This window comes from Vipera ursinii (assembly GCF_947247035.1).
Source record: "Vipera ursinii genome assembly, chromosome: 4".
Taxonomy (NCBI): Eukaryota; Metazoa; Chordata; class Lepidosauria; order Squamata; family Viperidae; genus Vipera; species Vipera ursinii.
This window is the reverse complement of record NC_139514.1, coordinates 10,835,030-10,847,192: the sequence shown is the minus strand read 5'-3', so window position 1 is coordinate 10,847,192 and position 12,163 is coordinate 10,835,030. Positions and strand designations below refer to the sequence as shown.

Genomic DNA, 12,163 nt, shown 5'->3' with positions numbered 1-12,163 from the left:
GGATTAGGAAATCCTAGATTGAGGAATAGCAATAGCAGTAGCACTTAGACCAGGCATATCAAACTGCCGGCACGCGGGCCGGATGCATCATACTGAAACCACACCCACCTCATTGCCGGCAATGGGGAAAAAGTTGCAATGCATCACGCGACATCACGTGACATTGCAAGTTTGACATGCCTATCTTATTTACCGAATGACAGTGCTTTATAGCCCTCTCCAAGTGGTTTACAGAGTCAGCATATTACCTCCAACAGCCTGGGTCCTCATTTAACAACTTTGGAATGATGGAAGCTTGAGTCAACCTTGAATCCCATTAGGATCAAACATGTGGCTGTGGACAGAGTTAGACTGCAATACTGCATTCTAACCACTGAGCATTGCTGATCTAATTCAGTGGAAACTGTTCAATAAATGTGACATATATTTGGGAAAATATATAAATATATATATATAAAAAGCAGAGTGTAGGAGGAATAACTGAGGCCAAACTGAGTAATCACACCAGAATTTAGGTGTTGTGATCCCACTTTCAAATATTGTGGCAACCGAATCATAGAAAGTTGCAACTTCCTCGGGACTAGCTAGATAAACTTTCAAAATAAAACATATAGATTAGGCAAATTCCTAAACAACTTGCAAACAAAAAGGGGAAAAAACCCTGTAGAATAAAGTTCTGTAACAGTCAAAGATGGCTTCTTTCCTGATGTTCATGCTTCAAACAGCATCTGGAATTCAACTTCTTCAGACCACATCAAACAGTTTTGCAAAATTGGTTATGCCATCCTTTAAAAACAAGCATTTAACCATGAAAGTCTGGGACTTGCAGATGAGCTGCTGAGTTATAAAACTGCATTTCATCTCCCACAAAATTATTGCCAGTGAAGATGATCTTCAACAGAGGACTCAAGGTTAAGTTGCATCTGTTTTATGTTCCATACAAAAAAGGATGCATATATCAAAAGCCAAAAGGAATGGTGATAGCCTCTGGGGAAATTACATTTCTTAAGGGGTCAACGGCTTCTTTTCCCCAGCACTCATCAACTTTTGCATGGCTTCTAATGTCCACTCCAGTAGCTACACCTTGAGTGCATCTCCCTGAATTTCTTCAGCTTAATCACCACATTTTTCTTGAATCCCGGCATATGCTTGCTATTTAGACTGTTATTAAGAGTGGACTAAAATACTGGTACAGGATAAAAACAACAACAGGCTACTCTACATAAAGGTCACATTTTTTGAAACCGTTAGACTACCACGTGCAACCGAACCAGGAATTATGTGTTTCCAAAACACACACCCTGTTTTCTTAAATCCCACCTCCTTTTCCCCTTAGTAGAAGCACAGCCTTTGGACACAATACCGGTCCAAAGTTTAAATTTCACCTGGGTGTAAACCACAACTACTTGCTTCCAATGGGGGGATTCAAATATGTGAACAACCGGTTCTCTGTGTGGATGCTGCTTCCAGAAGTCCATTCTGGGCCTGGGCGACAAAAAATTAGCTACTGGTTCTGCCGACGTGGTGCGAACTGGCTGAATCCCATCACTGGCTTGCCGCCCACAAAAGAATTGTACGAGATTTCAAAAGGGGAACAAGAAGCTTTCATTTCTAAATCAGTCAGGGTGAAAAAAATGTCTGCAATGGTATAAGTTCTCCTGCTTGAGCAGGGGGCTGGACTGGAAGACCTCCAGGGTCCCTTTCTATTCTATTCTATTCTATTCTATTCTATTCTATTCTATTCTATTCTATTCTATTCTATTCTATTCTATTCTATTCTATTCTATATACAAGAAAAGTAAGAATAAAAAACAACATGTGTGGGCTTTTGAGAGGGGTCCATAATTCTCTGAATGTGTGCATTTTTTTAAATTGTGTGTGTGTGTGTGTTTTGTCAAGCACCATTGTCCTCAATGAGGAGCTATGTGGCTCTATGGGGCCCTCAGATATTTCAAGAAGGTCACAAGTGAAAAACATGTACAGGCAGTCCTCGACTTAGGACCACAACTGAGCCCTAAATTTCTGTTGTTAAGTGAGACATTTGTTAAGTGAGTTTTGCTATCACTTTTCTTGCCACAGTTTTCAAGTGCAGTTGTTTGGTTAGTAACACAGTTGTTAAGTGAATCTGGCTTCCCCACAGACGTTGCTTGTCAGAAGGTTGCAAAATTTTTAACCTGTGTCAGTGTGTACACAGAAAAAGTGACAATAAAGGTTATCTTACGTTATCTTACATGACCCTGGGACACTGCAACAGTCATAAATAGGAGTCAGTTGCCAAGTGACCATGAGGATGCTATAATAGTCATAAGTGTGAAAAAATAGTCATACGTCACTTTTTTCAGTCCCATTGTAACTTTGAACGGTCACTAAAATAAACGGTTATAAATCAAGGACTATCTGTAACTGGGAACTTCAAAGTAGAAGAATGCAGTGGTTAGATACAGCCTTTGATGTAACGCAATGTGTTGGCAATAACATATTCAAGTTCGTTTAGGTCTCCAGAATCCCTGGCCACCTAGAGCCTTGGTGGCGCAGTGGGCTAATGCCTCCTTAAGTAACACCAGCTGCCTGCAATTAGTGCAGGTTCGCATCCCACCAGGCTCAAGGTTGACTCAGCCTTCCATCCTTCCGAGGTAGGTAAAATGAGGACCCAGATTGTTGGGGGCAATTAAGCTGACTTTGTAATAATGCCGCTTGGGGGGGGGCCAAAAGCCCTAATAAGCAGGCATATACATAGAATGAAGGCTATTGCTAAGCACATTGATTTGTGCTTTAAATTGTAAGCCGCCCTGAGTCTTCGGAGAAGGGCGGGATATAAATGGGATTAAAATAAAAAAAATAAAAATAAAAAATAAAAACCCCTCATGTCAGCTTTTTGCTAATAAATGGATGCTGTCGGATGCCTGCTTTTCACTTCCTTGTACTTTTTTTCTTCCTTCTTTTCTCATCTCCCGCTGCTTGTCAAACACTTTCCGAAAGCACAAAGACCACTCAATTAAGCTCTTTTGCTGACACATTTTCTGTGTCAGGAACCTTGAGTCTGTCTTGAGATACGTACGTGTGCGGAAAAAAAACAACCCTCTTCACCACGCTTGCTTTATTAATTCAGAGAGCATCCCGACACACGTAGCCCTTTGCAAATCTGATCAGGGAAAAAAAAAGGAACATTTTCAGGTGTGCACAGATCGAAGGCTGTCTCAGATTGTCTGGGACACTGTACCCCCTCTTCACGACCTGTTTTGCTTGTTACCTTCTAGGAGGAGGGGGCTTCGTGGTATCCGTGGCAGAACATCCAGATTCAGCCATACTTTCATTCCATACAGCATTAACCTTGTGAACTCTCAGGATTCCTCCTTCTGTTATATATTCAAGATGGACAGTGTTTAATATTTATTTCTTATGTATATGTAGGGGTAAGGGATGCGGTGGCTCAGTGGGTTAGGACGCTGAGCTTGTCGATCAGAAGATCAGCAGTTTGGCGGGTCGAATCCCAAGTGACACGTAGCAGAGTGAGCGCCTGTCACTCGTCCCAGCTTCTGCCAACCTAGCAGTTCGAAAGCACGTAAAAATGCAAGTAGAAAAATAGGGACCACTACGGTGGGAAGGTAACAGCGTTCCGTGCGCCTTTGGTGTCTAGTCATGCCGGCCACAAGACCACGGAGACGTCCTCGGAGAAACGCTGGCTCTTCGGCTTTGAAACGGAGATGAGCATCGGCCCCTAGAGTTGGAAACGACTAGCACGCATGTGCAGGGGAACCTTTAACTTTACCTTACATGTAGGGGTGTGGGTCTATACATATGTTGTATGTAGTAAGTTTTAGGTGTGTGTCATGTATGTGTTTCACTTTGATAGCAAGCAACTAAATTTTATTTGTAATGTGTGCCATTGTGCCCACAGTAAAAAATGACAATAAAGGTTATCTATCTATTTATCTATTTAGTTTTGCACAAGTGAATGTGGAACCAGGTCAACAAGAGCCGTAACATAACACTTGTACTTTTTTTTTTTGTTCTTTTGATCAATCTTTACTTCTGGAGTCTTTGTACTTTTCTTGGCAAGATTTTGTAAGTGGTTTTGCCCTTGTCTTTTTCCTAGGGCTGAGAGTGTGTGACTGGCCCCAAGTTATCGACTTGGCCCTGAGCTGAAGGACAGATTAGAACACAGTTTTCTGGTTTCTCACCTGGTGCTTTTAATCACTATGCCAGGGGTAGGCAACCTTGGCTCTTTTATGACTCATGGACTTCAACTCCCAGAATTCTTGAGCCAGCCATGCTGAGGGGAAAGGGAAAGGTTTCTAAGCTGAGCCATGCTGGCTGAGGAATTCTGGGAGTTGAAGTCCACGAGTCATAAAAGAGCCAAGGTTGCCTACCGCTGTTTGACTATGCTAGGGATAGGCAACCTCGGCTCTTTTTTGACTCATGGACTTCAACTCCCAGAATTCCTCAGGAATTCTGGGAGTTTAAGTCCACAAGTCATAAAAGATCCGAGGTTGCCTACCCCTGGATTATGCCATACAAGCTCTCAGCACTTGGTTAACCTCCTATGTCTTTAGTATGATGAAAACCAAGACCATTTTGCTTTATTTATGAGTTAATGTATTGCATAAACCACTCTGAAATACATTTTATTATCTTTTTTGCTGCAGTTGTTAAGTGAATTACCACCAAGCAAATATAGTGGATATTAAATGACTACCCCAATCATTAAGTAAACACAGTGATTGTGAAACAAATCCATTATTTGGAATGTCTTTTTTTTCCCCCTTGGAAACCAGAAGTGTTGTGTTGCTTGTTTGGTCAGGAAAGGACATATTCGAGAAGTATAGCTGACCAAAGAGAAAGGCGCTAGTCGTTTGCAAAGGTAATAGCTTTACTAGAGGCAACTAGCATTGTAAATAGTTGGAAGCTTTGGATCTGATTAAAAATGCTCCACAGATTAGTCAGGTAGTCCTCAACCTACAATAGTCCGTTTAGTGATGGTTTAAAGTTAAAAGTAAAAAGGTAAAGGTTCCCCCGCACATGCGTGCTAGTCATTTCCGACTCTAGGGGCCGGTGCTCATCTCCGTTTCAAAGCCAAAGAGCCAGCGCCTGTCCAAGGATGTCTCCGTGGTCATGTGGCCGGCATGACTAGACGCCAAAGGCGCACGGAACGCTGTTACCTTCCCACCGTAGTGGTCCCTATTTTTCTACTTGCATTTTTACGTGCTTTCAAACTGCTAGGTGGGCAGAAGCTAGGACGAGTAACAGGCGCTCACTCTGCTGACAAACTGCTGACCATCTGCTCGACAAGCTCAGTGTCCTAACCCACTGAGCTTACGACACTGAAAAAAGTGAGTTATGACCATTTTTCACACTTACGACCATTGCAGCCTCCACATGGTCTTATGATCAAAATTCACATGCTGGGCAACTGGTTCCTATTTATTCTGGTTGCTGTGTCCCAGGGTCGTGTAAGATAAGATAAATAACCTTTATTGTCACTTTTTCTGGGCACACACTGGCACACATTAAGACTGTGATCACCTTCTGACACGCAAAGTCAATGGGGAAGCCAGATTCACTTAACAACTATGTTATTAACTTAACAACTGCAATGAGTCACTTAACAACTGTGGCCAGAGAGTTCGTAAATTAGGGCAAAACTCACTTAACAAATGTCTCACTTAGCAACATAAATTTTGGGCCCAATTGTGGTCATAAGCTGAGGACTACCCGTGTTACTGAAAATTGTTAGAAAAAGGATGCGGAGAAAATTTTAGTTGATGTTAAAAGTCATTATTGTACTGGTAGTATTCTTAAGTGGAATGAGAACAAGTCTGCAGAAATATAGTTTAGATGTTAATCAGATGTTAATATGCTAGCAAAACAGGCAGATATAGAAGCATTTGATTTAGTAAAGCCCCCATTTTTTTGTAAATACAAATTCCAGCAACTAAAATCCATCCTGTTTCTATTCCATATCGGATTCACAGATATACTGCTGGCGTAAAGCAGGGATATTTATATTTATGAAATATGAATATCTCTGCTAAGCTTAGATATACTGCTCTAGTTCTCAGTAACGGAGCCTTCAGAGACAAACAGCCTATGGTATAAATGGTTTAAGAGAAGGCTCTAAACATTATTCTTGGTAGAGGTGTTTGACCACAAATTGAGCTGCCCCCAAAACCTGAAATGTATAATAAACTTAGTAGGCCTGAAAGCTTCAATCTTTCACAAAAATATGAGCTTCCAGGCCAGACTGGACTGCTAAGGTCTTCCCTATCATGTGTTTTTCATTTATAGAAAATAATTCTTTAAAATCATTAGTCTAGCTAATGTGTTTGTATTTTTAAAATACAAACCTCTCACTTGCCTAATCATTAAAAGAAAATCCTACACTCACTGGACCCTTTTGTTTCAAAAAGAAATTCCTAATGCAAAAAAAAATATGTAGGTCTAGACATCACCCTAAAATTTCCAGTTACATTTTGCTGGACTGGAAAGGTTTTGCACAGCTGCACACTGTCCAATGATGCAAAAGTCAGTTGGCTGTGTGTTGGACACAGGTCTGAAAAGAATGCACAAGATGGCCTGGCCCTGGGATATATTTTTAGAAGCCAAACTGAAATTGCCTTAAGCATTGTCATTCCTGGGTTGCCCTGTGTATAATGCAATCAATATTCTTTAATTATAGAATGATATAATTGATTCTAACTATCCAAAAATTGTCTGTTTCATCCATTTACAGTTCCTTGGCGTTGTATACATAAATGTTAGACATATTATTGTCTATTTTTAAAACATGCTCACTCAGACATTTGCTTCTCCTATGTAATTTCTCCTATGAAGGTAGGTAATTTATTATGTGAGATTTATACTGTATTGTATTGTATTGTATTTATCACATCACAACATCACAGCATTCCATTCCATTCCATTCCATTCCATTCCATTCCATTCCATTCCATTCCATTCCATACCATACCATACCATACCATACCATACCATACCATACCATACCATATACACTACTGTGGAAAAGTCTTAGACTACCATTAGATTTGTTGTAGCAATATATAAATGATGATAGATTAGAGATAGAGATATAGAGAAAGAGACAGAGATAGATATACTGTAGCTATAGAGATAGATAGATAGAGATAGCTGACAAAGATAGAGAAAGATACAGATAGATAGATAGATAGATAGATAGATAGATAGATAGATAGATAGATAGATAGATAGATAGATAGATACATAGATAGATAGATAGATAGATATAGATACTTATATACACACATACACACATATATACAGTATGTATATACACAGGCAGTCCTTGACTTACAAGAGTTCATTTAGTGACTATTTGAAGTTACAATGGCACTCAAAAAAGTGAGTTGTGACCATTTTTCTTGTTTTCAAAAGTGACTTAGGACCGTTTTTCACACAACCATTGCAGCCTCCCCATGGTCACATGATCAAAATTCAGATGCTGGGCAACTGGCTCATATTTCTGACGGTTGCACTGTCCTGGGGTCATGGGATCCCCTTTTGCGACCTTCTGACAAGCTATGTCAATGGGGAAGTCAGATTCACTTAACAACAGTGTTACTAATTTAACAACTGCAATGGTTCACATAACAACTGTGGAAAGAAAGATCATAAGATGGGGCAAAACTCACTTAACAAATGTCTCACTTAGCAATATAAATTTTGGGCTCAGTTGTGGTCATAAGTCGAGGACTACTTGTATACATACACACACACACTGCAGTGTTTGTGTGTGTGTGTATTGCATACAAATTGCCTCTATTTTCTTATAGTATTATAATAAACCAGACTGAGATGTAATTATTTATGGTTATTATACCATTGCTACAATAACAAATCTAATAGTGGCCTAAGACTTTTGCACAGTACTGACAGATAGATAAATAAATATATAGCGAGATAGAAAGATAGATAGATATAGACATATTCCTACATTTGAATATATATTTTTTCTTTCCATGTTACTTGGCTTGCACCTTTTGGCACCTGTATATAAAGGCAAAATGTGCAAACCACATTACTTGGAAGGAAAAAAAAACCATGAGATTATAGTTCATACAGAATATTTTAATATAACTTGGAATTAATATTTTTCACCCCAAATTTTATGTCAAAGAATCTTATTTTTGTTCCTTGGAGGAGGCTTCTGTTCAAAGGGTGCTAGGAGGCTTATAAGCATACCCATCAATTTATATGAAGGCAAGAATCTTGGTTATATTGAAACACTAATCCATAATGTATAATACAATGTTCACTGGGAAATCCTACTTCATTTGCTTGCTAGCTAAAGTTAAACTGCAGGTAACTGTGAATTAATGGCCTTTAAATCTTCAAAAGGATGTATATTAATTCTTATCAAATGAACCTTTTTTTCCTTCTCTGAACTGTCACACTGGGAAAGATTTCTCTATTAACCCTAAGCTGATTGCATGATGCTTTTAATTATTTCGGCTTGAAATGAAAAGCCACTGCTCTGTAATGGGCCAGCCGTGATTCCCACTTAAAACTGAGATATTTCCAAAGGCACCATGCAGGAATATGGCTGAAATTAATACTGTACTGAAATCTCTTCCAATTTTCCATCAATTTCATTTCACATAAAAGAAACCGGTTTGAAACTGTGCATGGGGAGATTTAGAATTTCTTCAACATTCCTTGCAATAATGTTTTTCAGCTTATATTATCTTAGGGTGTTAGTGAACATACTACATTTTGAGGAAATTTAGACATCACCTTCTGTTTGCAGCTTCTCAGTTTGCCCATATATGCTGATTTCAAGTGTCTCTTAATGGTATCTTCCTTGAATTGAAGTGTCTGTACTTGAATTGAAGGGACTCCACTATTGTATAGGTCAGGGGTAGGCAACCTTGGCTCTTTTATGACTCGTGGACTTCAACTCCCAGAATTCCTGAGCCAACCATGCTGAGGGAAAAGGGAGAGGTTTCCAAGCTGAGCCATGCTGGCTCAGGAATTCTGGGAGTTGAAGTCCACAAGTCATAAAAGAGCCTACCCCTTAGTTGACTTACAAGGAGACATTCATTTTAATTGGGGTTTTTAATAGTACAGGGTTGATTTAATATTTTTTAAATTGGGTTTTAACTTTTGTATGGTTGATTTTTAACTCCCTGTAAACCGCCCTGAGTCCTCAGGGAAAGGGCGGTATATAAATGCAATAAAATAAAATAAATAAATAAATAAATTTCTAACTTTCCCAGCTGCCTTCTGACAAGCAAAGTCAATGGGGGAAGCCAGATTCACTTAACGATCGCGTGATTCATTTAACAACTGCAATGACTGGCTTAATAATGGTGGCCAAAAGGCCGTAAAGTGATACACAACTTACTTAACAGGTGCCTTGCTCAACAATGGAAATTTTCCACTCGATTGTGGTTGTAAGTCGAGGACTGTATAAGATGAGCAATTCATCCCTTGATGAAAGTCACTTTTTTCAGTGCTGTTGTGACTTTGAATGGTCACTAAAAGAATGGTTGTAAGTTGGTGACTAACTGTACAGTAATGGAGTCCCTGGGTACAGACATTTTGGTTCAAGGAAGATGCCATCAAGAGACCCTTGTGATCAGCATATGTGGACAAACTGAGAAGCTGCAAAAATAAGGACATGTCTAAATTTCCTCGAAATATAGTATGTTCACTAATACCCTTATATAAAGTAAGCTGAAAATCACTATTGCAAGGCCCTGAAGACATAGTTTTGTCAGTGGGCCTGGAGACCACAAATGGAGATGGAGCCAGTGAAATGGCTGATTTGAGGTACGTTATAAAGGAAAGTTATACTGTAAATTTCATTTTTCAGCAAGATCAGCAAATATGTAAAACTTGACAAGTCAGTGGGACTATGAAGTAGGTAAACATGAAGTGATTCTGTCAAGGCATACATGGGTGTCAAACTCAATTTCATTGAGGGCCACATCAGCATTGTGGTTGCCCTTGGGGGGCTGGGTGGGTATGGCCAGGGTGGGCGCGGCCTACTGGGTGGGCGCAGCTGGAGTGCGTATGGCCTACTGGGTGGGCATGGCCAGCTCTACATCATTGGCATCAAGGGTGCCTATGGGGGCCTGGGCAGGAGTGGGACAGATCTGGGGGTCTCTGGCAGAAGGAGCATCTCTGGGCCAGGGCCAAGGCAGTGGGGACCGTTCCCTCACTGTTTCCAGGATGGCTTCGGGGGCCACATGAAACCACTTCGCGGGCCGGATCTGGCCCCTGGGTCTTGTGTTTGACATGTCTGGCATACATCAAGAGAGAGCTGGAAGAAAGCTTCACAGTACTGTCTTATAGAATAGAATAGAGCTGGAAGGGACCTTGGAGGTCTTCTAGTCCAGCCCCCTGCTTAAGCAGGAGGATCTATGCCATCTCAGACAAGTGACGGTCTAGCTTCTTTTCAAAAATCTCCAGTGATGGAGCGCCCACGATTTCTGGGGGCAAGCTGTTCCACTGGTTGATTGTCCTCACTGTCAGAAAGTTTCCCCTTAATTCCAAGTTGCTTCTCTCTTTGATCAGTTTCCAACCATTGTTTCTCGTCCTTCCCTCTGGTGCTCTGGTGAATAATGTGACCACCTCTTCTTTGTAGCAGCCCCTCAAATACTGGAACACTGCTATCGTGTCTCCCCTATTTCTTCTTTTCTTTAGACTAGGCAAACCCAAGTCCTGCAGCCATTCTTCGTATGTTTTAGTCTGCAGGCCTTTGATCATCTTAATTGCTCTTCTCTGAATTTTTTCCAAACTCTCAACATCTTTTTTGTGATATGGTGACCAAAATTGGCTGCAGTGTTCCAGGTGTGGTCTTACTAGGGTTTTATAAAGCCGTACTAATACCTCACATGATCTTGCTTCTTGTTTATACAACCCAGGATTGTATTAGCTTTTTTGGCTGCTGCTGCACATTGTTGGCTCATAGTCAAGTGATCGTCCACTAGGACTCCAAGGTCCCTCTCACAGCTACTGTTTTTAAGCCAGGTCTTGCCCAATCTGTACTTGTACTTTTGATTTTTCCTGCCCAAATGTAAAACTTTGCTTTCCTCCACACTGAAACTCATTTTGTTGGGTAGGGTCCATTGTTCAAGTTTGTCAACATCTTTTTGGATCCTGAGTTTGTCTTCTGGGGTGTTGGCTACTCCTGGCACTTTGGTGTCATCTTCAAATTTCATGAGTTCCCCTTCAATTCCTTCATCTGATGAAGATATTGAAGAGTACTGGGCCTAAGACGGAACCTTGTGGTACCCTGCTGCTTACTTCTCTCCAGGTGGATTTAGTGCTAGTGAGGACTACTCATTGAGTACAGTTTGCCAGCCAGTTATAGATCCATCTGGTGGTGATGTTGTATATTCCATCTTTTTCTAGCTTACCAAGGGGTAGGTTGTGATCTACTTTATCAAATGCCTTACTGAAGTCAAAGTATGTCCACAGTATTTCACTGGCCTATTAGTTTAGTCACTTTGTTGAAGAGTGAAATGAGATTGGTTTGGCATGATCTGTTTTTTTAACAAACCCATGCTGGCTACTAGTTATAACTTTGTTTGCTTCTAGATTTTCATAGATCTGTTTTTTGATTATCTTTTCTAGGATCTTCCCAGGCATTGATGTTAAACTGATTGGTCTGTAGTTTCCTGGGCCCATTTTTTTCTCCTTTCTTGAAGATGGGAATCACATCAGCCCTTTCAAGATAATAGGAAAGATGAGAAGGATAATAGTAATACAGCCTCACAACATGGGCAAATGAACTTAGGCATTTTTCATTCAATTACATTAAACACGAGAGATTTAGGAAAATATTTGATGGGCTCCAAGAGCCACATTCATTTTTTAAAAAATATGAAACCTAAGGCTGTAGACTTCTGCCTTGCAATAACAGTTGTGTACCAATCATAATGGCAAGATTCCGACGTCATGCTAAGACCAAATCAAAGTGGTCATGTTGTGATAATCTGCAATAGAGAGTTCTGCCTAGACATTAAGCCTGTTTAATTTGCCAGCGTTACAAAACCTTTCTGCATGGTATCTTTTTCTGCAACGATGACCTGTGTTGTTTGCAGACTTAAAATACAAGTGGACTCATTCGGAAACAGAACTTGTTAAAGATTGTATGATAAAGTGGTCTCAGAATATTCAA

At 40.3% G+C, this 12,163-nt stretch overlaps 1 long non-coding RNA gene across 1 annotated transcript in view; it reads right to left on the bottom strand.

Annotated features, from left to right (window-relative positions):
* LOC310639924 overlaps window positions 1-10,647 on the bottom strand; it is a 29,438-nt gene extending 18,791 nt beyond the window's left edge. The window contains exon 1 of the long non-coding RNA XR_014492431.1: window positions 10,612-10,647. This is a non-coding gene — a long non-coding RNA (uncharacterized lncRNA). The remainder of the gene's footprint in view (window positions 1-10,611) is intronic.
* Between the last annotated feature and the right edge of the window lie 1,516 nt (window positions 10,648-12,163).